At 39.3% G+C, this 18630-nt stretch overlaps 1 protein-coding gene across 5 annotated transcripts in view; it reads right to left on the bottom strand.

Moving 5' to 3' along the window:
- The window catches only part of EDA (ectodysplasin A), a 431757-nt gene that overhangs the window by 318203 nt on the left and 94924 nt on the right, over positions 1–18630 (bottom strand). The gene's annotated exons all lie outside the window — the stretch shown is intronic.

The raw sequence follows: 18630 nt of genomic DNA, 5'->3' as shown, positions 1-18630 counted from the left end.
CAGAGCCCCCTAGTCTGGCTGGCAAAAGCGGAGGGGCCTGACTGACTGTGTTCCGACAGCAAGCGCAACTTAGCGTCTGGGAGGTCATAAGTTAACAGCTCTGCTCGGAAAGCGGGAAGGCTGGAGGACAAAGGGAGGGAGAGCTGCTGAGCCCCCGGACGACAGAGCTCAGTTTGGTGGGGAACAAAGGCGCTCGCCAGCGCCATCTTCCTCGCCCATCCCTCAGCCAAAATCCCAAAGAGAACCAGTTCCTGCCAGGGAACTTCCTCGCTCCACGCAAACACCCAACTCTGTGCTTCTGCGGAGCCAAACCTCCGGCAGCGGATCTGACTCCCTCCCGCTGCCACAGGGCCCCTCCTGAAGTGGATCACCTAAGGAGAAGTGAGCTAAGCCTGCTCCTCCTGCCCCCGTGCACCTTGCCTACCCACCCCAGCTAATACGCCAGATCCCCAGCATCACAAGCCTGGCAGTGTGCAAGTAGCCCAGACGGGCCACGCCACCCCACAGTGAATCCCGCCCCTAGGAGAGGGGAAGAGAAGGCACACACCAGTCTGACTGTGGCCCCAGCGGTGGGCTGGGGGCAGAACTCAGGTCGGACTGCGGCCCCGCCCACCAACTCCAGTTATACACCACAGCACAGGGGAAGTGCCCTGCAGGTCCTCACCACGCCAGGGACTATCCAAAATGACCAAGCGGAAGAATTCCCCTCAGAAGAATCTCCAGGAAATAACAACAGCTAATGAGCTGATCAAAAAGGATTTAAATAATATAACAGAAAGTGAATTTAGAATAATAGTCATAAAATTAATCGCTGGGCTTGAAAACAGTATAGAGGACAGCAGAGAATCTCTTGCTACAGAGATCAAGGGACTAAGGAACAGTCAGGAGCAGCTGAAAAACGCTTTAAACGAGATGCAAACCAAAATGGAAACCACCACAGCTTGGATTGAAGAGGCAGAGGAGAGAATAGGTGAACTAGAAGATAAAGTTATGGAAAAAGAGGAAGCTGAGAGAAAGAGAGATAAAAAAATCCAGGAGTATGAGGGGAAAATTGGAGAACTAAGTGATACACTACAAAAAAAATAATATACGCATAATTGGTATCCCAGAGGAGGAAGAGAGAGGGAAAGGTGCTGAAGGGGTACTTGAAGAAATAATAGCTGAGAACTTCCCTGAACTGGGGAAGGAAAAAGGCATTGAAATCCAAGAGGCACAGAGAACTCCCTTCAGACCTAACTTGAATTGATCCTCTGCACGACATATCATAGTGAAACTGGCAAAATACAAGGATAAAGAGAAAATTCTGAAAGCAGCAAGGGGTAAACGTGCCCTCACATATAAAGGGAGACCTATAAGACTCGTGACTGATCTCTCTTTTGAAACTTGGCAGGCCAGAAAGAATTGGCACGAGATTTTCAGTGTGCTAAACAGAAAAAATATGCAGCCGAGAATCCTTTATCCAGCAAGTCTGTCATTTAGAATAGAAGCAGAGATAAAGGTCTTCCCAAACAAACAAAAACTGAAGGAATTTGTCACCACTAAACCAGCCCTACAAGAGATCCTAAGGGGGACCCTGTGAGACAAAGTACCAGAGACATCGCTACAAGCATAAAACATACAGACATCACAATGACTCTAAACCCATATCTTTCTATAATAACATTGAATGTAAATGGATTAATGCGCCAACCAAAAGACATAGGGTATCAGAATGGATAAAAAAACAAGACCCATCTATTTGCTGTCTACAAGAGACTTATTTTAGACCTGAGGACACCTTTAGATTGAGAGTGAGGGGATGGAGAACTATTTATCATGCCACTGGAAGACAAAAGAAAGCTGGAGTAGCCATACTTATATCAGACAAACTAGACTTTAAATTAAAGGCTGTAACAAGAGATGAAGAAGGACATTATATAATAGTTACAGGGTCTATCCATCAGGAAGAGCTAACAATTATAAATGTCTATGCGCCGAATACCGGAGCCCCCAAATATATAAAACAATTACTCATAAACATAAGCAACCTTATTGAGAAGAATGTGGTAATTGCAGGGGACTTTAACACCCCACTTACAGAAATGGATAGATCATCTAGACACACGGTCAGTAAAGAAACAAGGGCCCTGAATAAGACATTGGATCAGATGGACTTGACAGATATATTTAGAACTCTGTATCCCAAAGCAACAGAATATACTTTCTTCTCGAGTGCACATGGAACATTCTCCAAGATAGATCATATACTGGGTCACAAAACAGCCCTTCATAAGTTTACAAGAATTGAAATTATACCATGCATACTTTCAGACCACAATGCTATGAAGCTTGAAATCAACCACAGAAAAAAGTCTGGAAAACCTCCAAAAGCATGGAGGTTAAAGAACACCCTACTAACGAATGAGTGGGTCAACCAGACAATTAGAGAAGAAATTAAAAAATATATGGAAACAAACGAAAATGGAAATACAACAATCCAAACGCTTTGGGATGCAGCGAAGGCAGTCCTGAGAGGAAAATACATTGCAATCCAGGCCTATCTCAAGAAACAAGAAAAATCCCAAATACAAAATCTAACAGCACACCTAAAGGAAATAGAAGCAGAACAGCAAAGGCAGCCTAAACCCAGCAGAAGAAGAGAAATAATAAAGATCAGAGCAGAAATAAACAATATAGAATCTAAAAAAACTGTAGAGCAGATCAACGAAACCAAGAGTTGGTTTTTTTGAAAAAATAAACAAAATTGATACACCTCTAGCCAGGCTTCTCAAAAAGAAAAGGGAGATGACCCAAATAGATAAAATCATGAATGAAAATGGAATTATTACAACCAATCCCTCAGAGATACAAACAATTATCAGGGAATACTATGAAAAATTATATGCCAACAAATTGGACAACCTGGAAGAAATGGACAAATTCCTAAACACCCACACCCTTCCAAAACTCAATCAGGAGGAATTAGAAAGCTTGAACAGACCCATAACCAGTGAAGAAATTGAATCGGTTATCAAAAATCTCCCAACAAATAAGAGTCCAGGACCAGATGGCTTCCCAGGGGAGTTCTACCAGACGTTTAAAGCAGAGATAATACCTATCCTTCTCAAGCTATTCCAAGAAATAGCAAGGGAAGGAAAACTTCCAGACTCATTCTATGAAGCCAGTATTACTTTGATTCCTAAACCAGACAGAGACCCAGTAAAAAAAGAGAACTACAGGCCAATATCCCTGATGAATATGGATGCAAAAATTCTCAATAAGATACTAGCAAATTGAATTCAATGGCATATAAAAAGAATGATTCACCATGATCAAGTGGGATTCATTCCTGAGATGCAGGGCTGGTTCAACATTCGCAAATCAATCAACATGATACATCACATTAACAAAAAAAAAAAGAGAAGAACCATATGATCCTGTCAATCGATGCAGAAAAGGCCTTTGACAAAATCCAGCACCCTTTCTTAATAAAAACCCTTGAGAAAGTCGGGATAGAAGGAACATACTTAAAGATCAGAAAAGCCATTTATGAAAAGCCCACAGCTAACATCATCCTCAATGGGGAAAAACTGAGAGCTTTTTCCCTGAGATCAGGAACACGACAGGGATGCCCACTCTCACCGCTGGTGTTTAACATAGTGCTGGAAGTTCTAGCATCAGCAATCAGACAACAAAAGGAAATCAAAGGCATCAAAATTGGCAAAGATGAAGTTAAGCTTTCACTTTTTGCAGATGACATGATATTATACATGGAAAATCCGATAGACTCCACCAAAAGTCTGCTAGAACTGATACATGAATTCAGCAAAGTTGCAGGATACAAAATCAATGTACAGAAATCAGTCGCATTCTTATACACTAACAATGAAGCAACAGAAAGACAAATAAAGAAACGGATCCCATTCACAATTGCACCAAGAAGCATAAAATACCTAGGAATAAATCTAACCAAAGATGTAAAAGATCTGTAGGCTGAAAACTATAGAAAGCTTATGAAGGTAATTGAAGAAGATTTAAAGAAATGGAAAGACATTCCCTGCTCATGGATTGGAAGAATAAATATTGTCAAAATGTCAATACTACCCAAAGCTATCTACACATTCAATGCAATCCCAATCAAAATTGCACCAGCATTCTTCTCGAAACTAGAACAAGCAATCCTAAAATTCATATGGAACCACAAAAGGCCCCGAATAGCCAAAGTAATTTTGAAGAAGACCAAAGCAGGAGGCATCACAATCCCAGACTTTAGCCTCTACTACAAAGCTGTCATCATCAAGACAGCATGGTATTGGCACAAAAACAGACACATAGACCAATGGAATAGAATAGAAACCCCAGAACTAAACCCACAAACGTATGGCCAACTCATCTTTGACAAAGCAGGAAAGAACATCCAATGGAAAAAAGACAGTCTCTTTAACAAATGGTGCTGGCAGAACTGGACAGCAACATGCAGAAGGTTGAAACTAGACCACTTTCTCACACCATTCACAAAAACAAACTCAAAATGGATAAAGGACCTGAATGTGACACAGGAAACCATCAAAACCTTAGAGGAGAAAGCAGGAAAAGACCTCTCTGACCTCAGCCGCAGCAATCTCTTACTCGACACATCCCCAAAGGCAAGGGAATTAAAAGCAAAAGTGAAATCCTGGGACCTTATGAAGATAAAAAGCTTCTGCACAGCAAAGGAAACAACCAACAAAACTAAAAGGCAACCAACGGAATGGGAAAAGATATTTGCAAATGACATATCGGACAAAGGGCTAGTATCCAAAATCTATAAAGAGCTCACCAAACTCCACACCCGAAAAACAAATAACCCAGTGAAGAAATGGGCAGAAAACAGGAATAGACACTTCTCTAAAGAAGACATCCGGATGGCCAACAGGCACATGAAAAGATGCTCAACGTCGCTCCTCATCAGGGAAATACAAATCAAAACCACACTCAGATATCACCTCACGCCAGTCCGAGTGGCCAAAATGAACAAATCAGGAGACTATAGATGCTGGAGAGGATGTGGAGAAACGGGAACCCTCTTGCACTGTTGGTGGGAATGCAAATTGGTACAGCCACTCTGGAAAGCAGTGTGGAGGTTCCTCAGAAAATTAAACATAGACCTACCCTATGACCCAGCAATAGCACTGCTAGGAATTTACCCAAGGGATACAGGAGTACTGATGCATAGGGGCACTTGTACCCCAATGTTTATAGCAGCACTCTCAACAATAGCCAAGTTATGGAAAGAGCCTAAATGTCTATCAACTGATGAATGGATAAAGAAATTGTCGTTTATATACACAATGGAATACTACGTAGCAATGAGAAAAAATGAAATATGGCCCTTTGTAGCAACGTGGATGGAACTGGAGAGTGTGATGCTAAGTGAAATAAGCCATACAGAGAAAGACAGATACCATATGGTTTCACTCTTATGTGGATCCTGAGAAACCTAACAGAAACCCATAGGGGAGAGGAAGGGAAAAAAAAAAAAAAAGGTTAGAGTGGGAGAGAGCCAAAGCATAAGAGACTGTTAAAAACTGAGAACAAACTGAGGGTTGATGGGGGGGTGGGAGGGAGGAGAGGGTGGGTGATGGGTATTGAGGAGGGCACCTTTTGGGATGAGCACTGGGTGTTGTATGGAAACCAATTTGACAATAAATTTCATATATTAAAAAAAAAAAAAAAAAAGGTAGACTCTGGGATGCCTGGGTGGCTCAGTTGGGTTAAGCGTCCAACACCTAATTTCAGCTCGGGTCATAATCTCACAGTTAGTGAGTTTGAGCCCCATGTTGGGATAACACAGTTGCTGCTTAGGATTCTTCTCCCCCTGCTCTCTGCCCCTCCCCTGCTCTGTCTCCTTCTCTCTCAAAAATAAATAAAAAAATAAGGTAGGATCTGATCTATGGGATCCTAAGCCTTGAGCTTTTGAATGTTTTGATAACTGTAGAGCAATTTCAAGTGGATGAACTTAAGTCCCAGCAGTTTTCCTTCTGGAATGGGCTAATAGTTTTCAAGTTATCTAGTCCACTGCAAGAATATTCAATTCTTAAGCTTTGTTATCTATTCTGTCTTTGGAAAACTTGGTAAACAGGTAATTAATTTTCTGTGCAATAAGGATGAATTTATCAGAACATAGCAAATATTAATTATAACAAAAAGCAGTATACATAATGTATATGTGCCATGTTAACTTTAATGACTACTTCATAAACTAGTAACTACTTTTAACTATGGAGACTATTTCCAGATCAATATGACCCAAGCATAGTTGCAATCAACTCCTTAACACAACTTTTGATTAAAAATAAAAAGGGGTAAATGAACAAATACATACTCATACATGATTAAGTTTTCAAAAAGCTACTCTCTGTGGAAGTATACAGGAAAGGGGACTTTCAGGAAGCTGTTGATGGGAACTGGGAGGTTTATGGCTATGGCTATGGAAAGCACCCCAGGGAGCTGTAGGAAGGCATTTGTAAGAGTAGATTGTGCAGCATCAAAGGATAACTCTCTAAAAGAGGTGGACATTTCTCAATGAACTTATACTGTGAGGCTTTCAGTAGTTGAGGGCTAGAAATAAGACCGAAAGAAAAGAACCTTCTTCACAATGGCTTAAGAAAGGTGACTGTGCTATTCAGCTCATGATGATAAATGGTCCAAAAGCCTTTGGTGGTATGATATAGACAAGAAAAATATTAACGTACAAACCACATAACACCATTAAAACTCAAAAAATATTTTTTAACTTTTTAAAGTTTTTATTTAAATTCCAGTTAGTTAACATACAGTGTAATATTAGTTTCAGGTGTACTATTTAGTGATTCAACACTGCCATACAACACCCAGTGCTCATCACAGCAAGTGCACTCCTTAATCCCCATCACCTATTTAACCCATCCCTCCACTTACCTCCTCTCTGGTAACCATCAGCTTTTTCTCTAAAGTTAAAGAGTCTGTTTCTTGGCTTTCCTCTCTTTTTCCCCCTGTGTCCATTTGTTTTGTTTCTTAAATTCCACATCTGAGTGAAATTATATTGTATTTCTTTCTCTGACTTATTTCACTTAGCATGATACTCTATTGAACCCCCATGTCCTTGCAAATGGCAAGAGTTCATTCTTTTTTACAGCTGAGTAACATTCCATTGTATATATATTATATATATACCACCTCTTACTTATCCCTTCATCAGTTGATAGACATTTGGGTTCTTTCCATAATTTGGCCATTGTTGATAATGCAACTATAAACATTGGGACACACATATCCCTTCAAGTCAGTATTTTTGTATCCTTTATGTAAATACCTAGTAGTGCAATTGTTGTATCATAGAGTAATTCTAGTTTTCACTTTTTAAGGAACCTCCATATTCTTTTCCAGAGTGGTTGCACCACTTTGCATTCCTATCAACACCTGGTGTTTCCTGTGCTGTTAATTTTAGCCATTCTGCCTGGTGAGAGGTGATATCACATTGTAGTTTTGATTTGTACTTCCCTGATGATGAGTGATGTTGAGCATCTTTTTATGTGTCTATTGATCATTAGCATGTATTTTTTCAAAAAATGTCTATTCATGTCTTCTGCCCATTTCTTATCTAGATTATTTGATTTTGGGGGTGTTGAGTTTGATATGTTCTTTATAGATTTTGGATACTAACCCTTTATCAAATATGTCATTTACATATATATCTTCTCCCACTCTGAAGGTTACCTTTCAGTTTGGTTAATTGTTCCTTTCACTGTGCAGAAGCTTTTTATTTCTATGAAGTTCCAATAGTTCATTTTTGCTTGAGTTCCCCTTGCCTCCAGAGACATGTCTAGAAAGAAGTTGCTACAGCTAATGTCAATGAGGTTACTGCCTATCTGTGCTTTCCATGAATTTCCTCTTCTTTTCTGGTGGTGTTCCTCTATTTGAAAAAAGTCCACTTCTAGTTTTCACTGATGAACCATTGAGGACTAGACTTGTCATTTGAGGACCAACATTCTAGTTAATGTGACAACTGAATAAACATCTGACACCACACTCTCATTAAGTGAGATTTCACTGGTGAGGCGATGGTTTCTCTGGAAATGGGAGGTGGCTGAATGCTTCACTGAAAAGCCATCATCGTAATCATCTAGATCTTCAGCAAGGTGAATACTCATGTAAGGTTCCCCTTTCTCCATGTAGACTTTCTCTCTCTAAAGCAGCTTCTGCATGACTTTCTGTATTTGTGTAAGCAAGCTATGTGGGGGGGAATTATGATAAGCCTTCATAGATTCATTGTTCTCTATCTTTTCTGCTTCATATTTATTTAAATATTCTTGTTTTCCTTCATCAGTGAGATCTTGCCACATGCTACCAATAATCTTGCCAATCTCCCACAAGTTTAGGTCAGGGTTAGAAGCTTTTACTTGGTCCCAGACGTTTCTACTGTACCTCATGTAGGACATGAATGGCTTATGTGGTGACTTTGGGGGGTTGAGAATCATAATACTAAAGGATGCTGTGACCCAAGAGTTGGTACCTGAGTTACCTCCCAGCCTGCAGCTATAGACAAGTTGACTGTATGGATTATATCCCACAAACCCTGGTGTGCTGGGCATTTATGCTGTAGGAGCTGGGTTGGGAGGTGGGGCACAAGATGGTCTTTTCTGACATTTTGAAAGATTAGGTTCTCAGTTCCTTAAGAATGAATCTGAGACACCTTGGGCAGGAAAAATACCCACAGATCTGGCCTAGTTTCCCTAATATCTTCTTTATCCATTGATCTGTCCATGGACACTTGAGTTGCTGTCATATCATGGCTATTATAAGCAATGCTGCAATAAACATAGTGGTGTATATATCTTTTTGAATTAGTATTTTCATTTTCTTTGGGCAAATACTGAGTAATGGAATTACTGGATTATAAGATTATTTTATTTTATTTTATTTTTTGAAGATCTGCATACTGTTTTCCACAGTGTCTACACCAATCTGCATTTCTGCCATCAGTGCATGAGGGTTCCTTTTTCTCCATGTCCTTGGCAACATTTGTTTTTTATTGTCTTTTTGATACTAGCCATTTTGAGAAGTATGAGAGGATATCTCATTGTGATTTTGATTTTCATTTCCCTGATGATTAGTGATGTTGGACAACCTTTCTTGTGTCTGTCTGCCATCTCCTCCAGGTCTTGTTTAGAAAAATGTCTATTCAGGTCCATTGACCATTTTTTTAATCAGATTATTTGGAGTTTTTGGTATTGAGTTATATAAGTTCTTTATATACTTTGGATATTAACGCCTTATCAGATATCTCATTTGCAAATATCTTCTCTCATTCAATAGGTTTCCTTTTCATTTTGTTGATGGCTTCCTTTGCTGTGCAAAACCTTTTTATTTTGGTATAGTCTTAATAGTTTATTTTTGCTTTGGTTTTCCCCGCTTGAGAATATATGTATAGAAAAATGTTGCTAAAGCCGATGTCAAAGAACTTACCATGTGTGTTCCCTTCTAGGAGTTTTACAGTTTCAGGTCTCACATTTAGGTCCTTAATCCATTTTGTGATTATTTTTCTGTATAGTATAAAAAAGTGATCCAGTTTAATTTTTTTTTTTAAACTTTTTTAACATTTATTTATTTTTGGGACAGAGACAGAGCATGAACGGGGGAGGGGCAGAGAGAGAGGGAGACACAGAATCGGAAACAGGCTCCAGGCTCTGAGCCATCAGCCCAGAGCCTGACGCGGGGCTCGAACTCCCGGACCGCGAGATCGTGACCTGGCTGAAGTCGGACGCCTAACCGACTGCGCCACCCAGGCGCCCCTAATTTTTTTTTTTGCATGTATCTGTCCAGTTTTCCCAGCACCATTTATTAAAGAGGCTCTTTTTCCCATTGCACATTTTTGTCTTTGTTATAATTAACCATATAAGCATGGATCAATTTCTGGGCTCTCAATCCTGTTCCATTGAGAAATCCATGATTTTTTTTTTTTTATTGAGAAAAGTTGATGAAATAAAAAGTTGGCTCTGTGAAAGGATGAACATAATTGAGAAACTTCTAGCTATACAAACCAATAAATAAAAAGAAACAAATTGTCAATAAGAGAAATGAAAGCAGGGTTAACACAACCCTGAAGACATTAAAGACAAAAAGAGGATAGTATGAACAATTTTATGCCCATAAATTTGACATTTAGTTGGAATAGACCAATTCTCTAAAAGATTCAAAATAAAAAGTCGTTCAAAAAGAAATAAATACACTTGAACAGTTCTATATCTAGTAAATACATTTAATTTGTAGTTACAAACCTTCCAACAAAAAAACTGCAGGTTGGCATGATTTTACTGGAGAATTCTACTAAATATTTAAAGAAGAATTAAAATATAATAAATGCAGCCAATTTAAATGAACAATTTAATGAAGTCTGACATATATGATTATCTTCCCAAGATAAAAGCAGAATATGTATGTCTGGGAGTTAATACATAGTCAGTAGCACTACCTGACACAAAGCAAAAAAAGTGGATAGGCAAAGTGTAATAAATATTTTTCATTATGGTCCACTCATCAAAAGTCACAAAATGTAGACCCTTTCATTTACTAAAGCACTAACAACACTGGGCAATATCCAACACTACACACATACTTTTTGAGCATCTATCAAGTACACAAGGCTTAACTGAAGTTCTTGCCTCCAAAGAACAGTATAGTTGTGAAAGTAAAACTTGTAGCATCAAATGAGACCCCAGAAAGGTAAAGTTTAAGGGTTTAAAGATTGAATAGTATTTAAAAAGGAAGAGGATAATGCTACCTACTTCCATTCACATCTTAACAGCTATTTCATAGTAGTAAGACATATGCTTACTGTCCCCCAAACCTCAAGAGCTCATTCGTATAGTCTTGTCTTGGTAAACGACAATGCTTCGTCTGGAATGCCCTTCCTCCGCTTTTCCACCAAGTCATATCCCTTCATGCTTTGAAACTGCTCCTCAAGACTCTTCTCCTCCAGGATGGATTCACTAATTGATTAAATCATTTCCTCATTCAGAAATATTTATCAAGCACCTAATACATCTAGGTACTGTGGATACAGCAGCAAACAAAACTAAATACCATTTCTCACAGAACTAGGACATTTTAAGGGGAGAATATGCAATAAACAAATAAATGAAACAACATAAACTAGTGGGTAAATGATATGAAGAAAAATAAACCAGGAAAGGGCATTAAACAAAGATGGTGGGCAGGAAATTTTTGTGTGCTATAAAGTGTGGTCTGGATGGATATTTGTGATTTGAGGAAAGACCCAAAAGAAGTGAGGAAGAAAACCACAAGGTGTCTATTCGTAGAGGTGGAGAAAGACATTCCAGGCAGAGGGATCGGAAAGTACAAAGACCCCAAGGCAAATTTGGCATGTTTGATACTAAGAGTAAGGAATGGAGTGGTAGAAAATGTGGTCAAAAAGGCAGCTTTCTGTAAGCCATATTAAGGACTGTTTACATAAGAGGACAATGGGAGCAAAAGAGCAACTTGATTTGACTTACCCTTTTTTTATTTTTTTATTTTTTAAATTTTTTTAACGTTTATTTTTGAGACAGAGAGAGACAGAGCATGAATGGGGGAGGGGCAGAGAGAGAGGGAGACACAGAATCGGAAGCAGGCTCCAGGCTCTGAGCCATCAGCCCAGAGCCCTATGCGGGGCTCGAACTCACGGACCGCAAGATCGTGACCTGAGCTGAAGTCGGATGCTCAACCGACTGAGCCACCCAGGCGACCCTGACTTACCCTTTAAAAGGACCATAGGGCTATTGTGTGGAGATTGGAATGAAACAGGATGCAAGGGTAGAAGCAGAAAAGTCGGTTAGGAGGGTATTGAAATAATCTAGTTCAGAAATTATGGTGGTTTGTATCAGGGTGGTAGCAGTGTAGGGGATGAGAAGCAGCTTGGATATATTTAAAATTCTGAGCTGATAGAATTGCTAAAGGATTGGCTGTGGAGTACAAGAGAAAGAGGAGAACTACGGTATAAATGAATCTCCTTTTGTAGGCAAAAGATGATGGAATCTAGTATGTAAGTGGAGGGGTTGACTTCAGATAAAAGCATGAACAGTTTATCTATATTAACAGGAGAGAAGATAGAGAAAATAGACACAAATCCAAGTAGGTGAGTAGGTGTGGAATAAGAACCTTTGGAGGTCCACAAGTGATTGTCTTCTCTTTTCTCATGGAAGGAAAAACATGGAATTTAGAGTAAAGAGGAAAGATGTGATAAAGAGTTAAGGAGAAAAAAAGAGGTCAGGAAATAGTCATCCAAGGATACCCATTCTGACCAAACTGACCCAGATCCAGCTACTCACATCACCAAATCCTACCATCTCCACATCAATTTCCACCCAGCTGGATTCATTTTAGTTAGCGATAAACCCTCACCCAATGGAGGTACTCTATAGTTTACTAGAAAGAAAATAACAGATACAAACTATCCATTCAATTGTGAGGAGAAACCTCTACACCAAGAGGAATGGATGTGTTTTATCTACTATCTCTGTCACAACTCTCAAATCTGGGCTCTTCTCTCCATTCCCACTGCCACTGCCACTGCATTAGTTCAGGCCTTCATCATTTCTGACTTGGGCCACTGCACCAGCCTCCCAACTGATCTCTTGACCTTTCCTCTCCCCACTCTCCAGTCCATTGTCCACACCACTGCTAATACATAGAGTTTATTCAATTCCCCTGCTTAAACCCTTCATTATTATTCCTCTCCTTTTTCTCTTCAAGTTAAAGACCTGCAAACTTTTCCAGCTGAATCTGTCATCCCATCCCCTCTTGCCTCACATCCTATACCCTAATCATACCAAATTACGTTTGATCCCTAAATACATTAGATCCTTCAATTCCCCTGGGCATTTGTACATCCTGTTTCTTCTACCCGAACTGAACATCTGCCCTTTGTCAGCAAGGTATTTTTACTAATCATTATAGACTTAACTCAAATGTCACCATCTCAGTGGCACCACAGGCAGAGATGACGACCTCTTTTCTGTGCTTACATGCCTCCCCCATAGCACTCATCTTACTATATCAAAAGTATTTATGTATCTAACTTCCCCACTAGATATATTATTCATCTTTTTTATCACAAGCACTTTAGCACAGTGCCTGGCACATAGTATATTGTTCAATATACAATATACATTGTTCAATAAACAAATGTTTATTGAATGAGTTGATTACAGAATTGAGGAGATTAGAAACAGCAATAAAATAAAAATATAAGTTGACAGATGAAATACAAATAAAAATTCTTTAACACACCCAAACAAGATATATTTCTACAAAATGTTTTATGGAATAGAAAAAGAAAAAACACAGAAAATCTCAGCAATCTTAAAGAAGCAGATTTAACTTTTGACAAAGATGATAAAATGAGACCAGACAGACTAATACATAGCACAGCAAACACCCCTCTTTTTTTCACCAATTATACACAATAAGAGATGGAATACACTTTTATTCAAGTGTTTTTAAGGCAGATATTGGCTCTAGAAAACAAGTTATCTGTAGACTTCTGCTCAGAAAAGTCTCAAGGTATTGTATATTATGCACAATAAAGAACAAATGCTGTCATATGTGTGGCTTTGCAGTTTACAAAGCATTTTCACATGCATTATCTCATTTAATCTCCACAATAATCCTGTCAGATAGGTATTACTGTCCTCTTTTTACAGATGAAGAAACTTGTGGCTCAGAGAATCACTAATCCAGGGTCACACAGTAAAAGAGTTAGAGGTAGAGCTAGGGTTCTAATCCATGTCCATCTGACTGTAAATCTATTATTCACTGCACAGGCTGAGTTGAGGTTTTCATGGTTTCCCAACAAGTACACTAAAGTGAAGCCAATGTACAATGAACAATCAACAATGAATTCTTGATGTGTTTTTTTTTTGTATTTTCTATTTTTTTTCCTCTTGATTCTTCAGTCTGAGTACTTTCTACTGATCTAGAAAACCTCAAAATATGACCTTACTTGGAGATAGAATCTTTACAGAAGTAATCAAGTTAAAGTGAGGTCACTAGGGTGGGACCCAATCGAATATGATTGACATTCTTATGAAAAGGAATAAATTTGGACAAAAAGATACACATAGAAGTGAGACAATGTGATGAGACAGGGAAAAAATGGCCATCTACAAGCCAATGAGGGATACCTGGAATAGATCCTTTACTTACAGCCCTCAGAAGGAATCGACCTTGCCAATACCTTGATTTCTGACTTCTAGCATCGAAAACTAGGAGACAATAAACTTCTGTTTTTTAAGCCACCCAGTCTGTGGTACTTTCTTATGGCAGTCCTAGGAAATTCATACTGGTAAACCTAGTAATTTTTGATTAAATGCCAGACATTGCATATTAAAAGTTGGTGAAGCTCTGGATGATATTATCTTCCTTCAGAGAAGATTTACTTTTGTTCCTGCCAGGTGATGAAGGACAGATCGCCTTAATCCTGCCTGAGATTGAGCTGATTCAAAGCTATACTTTACTCTTTGTGAGGAATGGTATTTTATAGTTTATCCTTTCTCCTGAGGTTTAGCCCTTTGGGAATCCCAAATGAAAACATGAAGTAATTACCAGTGTCCCTCCTCTTTGGCAGGCTCTAAACTCCAATTTCTGACTCTCCAGGATTGTGAAATTGCTGAAAGCTATGCTTAGCTACTCAGATTTGTATCTGCCACTTTCTGCTTAATTTGTCAACTTCTTTGACCTATATCATTTAGATATCAGCAAATGACCCAAGGGAAAGGTAGTGTAAAGTATTGATTGGACTAAGTACATTATAATTTCTCTCTCTTCATCCTAGACCCTTAAGTCCTAATATGATAGACCTAAACTCCATTTTTTTGTCTCTACAGCTCTGTGAGATGCTAAAACCTCTGTTCAGGTTTTTTGTCTCTTAATTACTACTTTCAATTTGGCGTCTGAGTCTCTTTAACTATAGCACTTATTTTGGCAAATGCCTTGAAGGGAAATGTAGCTCAGAATGTTGGGCTCACCTCAATACAGCTCTCCTCTCTGAGATTTAGACCTCTAGCTGCTTTGGTAGCTCTCTGATGCTTTCAAACAAATATTTTATAATTTTATCTAGCTTTTCTCGTCCTTGAGGGATATTTGGTCTGATACAGGTTAGTTTCTCAAAGTCAAAAGTAAAAGTCCCCACATCCATGGTTTCTAAGTCCATTGATATGCCTGTCCTTGGTTCATCCATTCATTCATTCCAACATGTATTGAGCATATGGTAGGTGTCAAGAACTCTGTAAGACTCTGGGAAAACAAAATGTCCTGTCTAAGAAACTCATAGTAGAATCAGTGGGGGTAAAACTACAAACATAAATAGTGAAAACACAATGCTTGAGTGTTTAAAACTAAGTAACAACCTTTGTTGGGTGCAGGAATCAAAAAGTTATCACATGGGGTGCCTGAGTCACATGGGTGGCTGAGTCAGTTAAGCACCTGAATTTGGCTCAGGTCATTATCACATGGTTCCTGAGATTGAGACCTACATCAGGCTCTCCTCTCTCAGCACAAAGCCCACTTCGATTCCTCCTCCCTCTCTCGCTGCCCCTCCCCAGCACTCACTCGCTGGCTCTCTCGCTCTCTCTCTTTCAAATATAAATAAACATTTTTTTTAAAAAGTTATCACAGAATGGAAGATATTTGAGGTGGGGCGCCTGAGTGACTAAGTCAGTTGAGAATCCAATTCTTGATTTTGCCTCAGCTCATGATTTTATGGTTCATGGGATCAAGCCCTGTGTGGGATTGAGCCCCCATCTGGCTCTGTGCTGACAGTAACAAACCTGCTTAGGATTCTCTCTTTCCCTCTCTCTGCTCCTCCCTTGCTCATGCTCTCTCATTCTCTCTTTCTCCCTCTCTCAAAATGTTTTTAAAAAGAAGGTATTTGAGGTATGTCAAGAATAAGCCAGGGGTGCCTGAGTGGCTCAGGTGGTTAGGCGCCTGACTTTTGATTTCGGCTCAGGTCATGATCTCACAGTTCATGAGTTTGAGCCCCATGCTGGGCTCTGTACTGAGGGCATGGAGCCTACTTGGGATTCTGTCTCCCTCTCTCTCTGCCCCTCCCCTGCGTGTGTTCTCTCTCTCTCAAAATAAGTAAACATTTAAAAAAAGAATATGCCAGGTGAATAAGGAGTTGCAACAATAGAAAAAAGACACTTCAAGAGGAGGTAACATTATATGAGTAAAGGTATGGCAGTTGGCATGGGAAAGTACAATTAGTTTGTTACTGTTGGAACTAGATGAGTGTAGCTTACAATAGAACATAGAAGAAGAAATGCAGTGGGAATGCAAACTGGTGCAGCCACTCTGGAAAACAGTATGGAGGTTCCTCAAAAAAAACTAAATATAGAACTACCCTACGACCCAGCAATTGCACTACTAGGTATTTATCCAAGGGATACAGGTATGCTGTTTCGAAGGGACACATGCACCCCCTGTTTATAGCAGCACTCTCAACAACAGCCAAAGTATGGAAAGAGCCCAAATGTCCATCGATGGATGAATGGATAAAGAAGATGTGGTGTATATATATACATACACACACACAATGGAGTATTATTCGGCAATCAAAAAGAATGAAATCTTGCCATTTGCAACTACGTGGATGGGACTGGAGGGTATCATGCTAAGTGAAATTAGTCAGAGAAAGACAAAAATCATAGGACTTCACTCATATGAGGACTTTAAGAGACAAAACAGATGAACATAAGGGAAGGGAAACAAAAATAATATAAAAACAGGGAGGGGAACAAAACAGAAGAGACTCATAAATATGAAGAACAAACTGAGGGTTACTGGAGGGGTTGTGGGGGGGGTGGGCTAAATGGGTAAGGGGCACTAAGGAATCTACTCCTGAAATCATTGTTGCACTATATGCTAACTAACTTGGATGTAAATTTAAAAAAAATGAAAAATAAAACTAAAAAAAATATATATTAAAAAAAAGACATGCAGGCAGAGTTCTGATTGTGGAGGGCTTTGTCTCTTCCCTAAAATTTATTATTTAGGTAGTTAATGCATGAATGACATTTCCCGAGGTAGAAATCTACCACATGTTCAGTCAGATTTATGGAGAATTCAACAACAGAAATTTAAGACATCTCCAGTCAATGCCTTATAAATTCAAAGGCAGTATTACCATACTTAAGCAATGTAGTAGGGTAACGAAACAATAAAGTCAAGTCTTTGAGTCACCTGACTAGCTTACAAAGAAAAAAAAAAATTCTGAAACATCGTAGTAGATACTATGTGGCCAAGAATTGAAATGATTCAAGTTTTATTTCCTAAGCATATAAGTTCAGTTACCTATTAGAAAGTTCAGCAAGCAGCAACAACAGTTCTAATTTTTCAGAGGCTATTTGTCAACTTTTGCCCTTAATGGCATTGCCATCAAAGAGCCCTCTATTGGGGCGCTGGGTGGCGCAGTCGGTTAAGCGTCCGACTTCAGCCAGGTCACGATCTCGCGGTCCGTGAGTTCAAGCCCCGCATCGGGCTCTGGGCTGATGGCTCGGAGCCTGGAGCCTGTTTCAGATTCTGTGTCTACCTCTCTCTCTGCTCCTCCCCCGTTCATGCTCTGTCTCTCTGTGTCCCAAAAATAATAAACGTTGAAAAAAAAAATTAAAAAAAAAAAAAAAAAGAGCCCTCTATTAAATTTCTACTTACTTGTGAAGCTGAAGACCCCAGCAAGTCTGATAGGATTCTCCCTTGGATTTGAAAATCCAAGATGCCAGACAACAAATAACTATCTCACAAAGATACCAAGACAGCAGTATAAAAACACTGAACGTCTACATAAACTGACAAGAAGAAGTGTTTACATGATCTTCGCCTCAGGGCGCTGTCACTTATGTGACACGTCAACAGAGTTTAATGAAGAAGATGTGATTTCTAGCTCTCACTGGCTGACAGCAGACAAAGAGTTTGGCAGACAAAGGAGAGGGCACTTTTCCATAAATATGGTACGATGTGCAAATGGTCTAAGCAAGAGGATCCTGCAAAAAAAAGAAGTCAGAATATGTTTCTCTAAGAAAAGCAAAGTCATGGATTAGGCTAAAGGAAGAGATGGGGAAAGGGAAGTGGGCCATGAAAGCACAGAGTGAGCTCATCCTCCTCTCGGGCCCAAGGCCCCAGTCCCTTTAATCTCTCTTTTTGTTGGCAAGTTACAATTCTGTAACTTCACATGAAGCATCCAGTCACTACTAATCAATCCTTTATTTCCCTCAAAGGCCTCACCACTCTACAAGCATTTAAACAAATCGTATCTAGCAATTAATTCACCAATGAATCATTGAGATAGCATAGTACCTAGCCACTGCAAACCACCATTTCCTGATAACAAAAAGGAAAATACTATATCTTGTGCCATTTCAATTAGATTTCTGATATCGGAATCTAGATATCAGAATCTAATCTAAGTTAGAATGTGGCCATAATGCCACTGCTTGCCCTCAAAAACAATCTAAAACATTCATAGGTTAGAGTCAGAAAGACCCTAGTTCCAAACATCTCCAAAAGACTAACAACTATTTGGATTCCTATTCTTGCCAGGAAGGAGCTGGAGACTAAGAAAAGTAGGTGAAAGAAAGCAGG

Source organism: Leopardus geoffroyi, chromosome X, assembly GCF_018350155.1.
Source record: "Leopardus geoffroyi isolate Oge1 chromosome X, O.geoffroyi_Oge1_pat1.0, whole genome shotgun sequence".
In the NCBI taxonomy this organism is placed as follows: Eukaryota; Metazoa; Chordata; class Mammalia; order Carnivora; family Felidae; genus Leopardus; species Leopardus geoffroyi.
The sequence above is the reverse complement of the archived record's forward strand: the minus strand, read 5'-3'. Positions and strand labels throughout refer to the sequence as shown.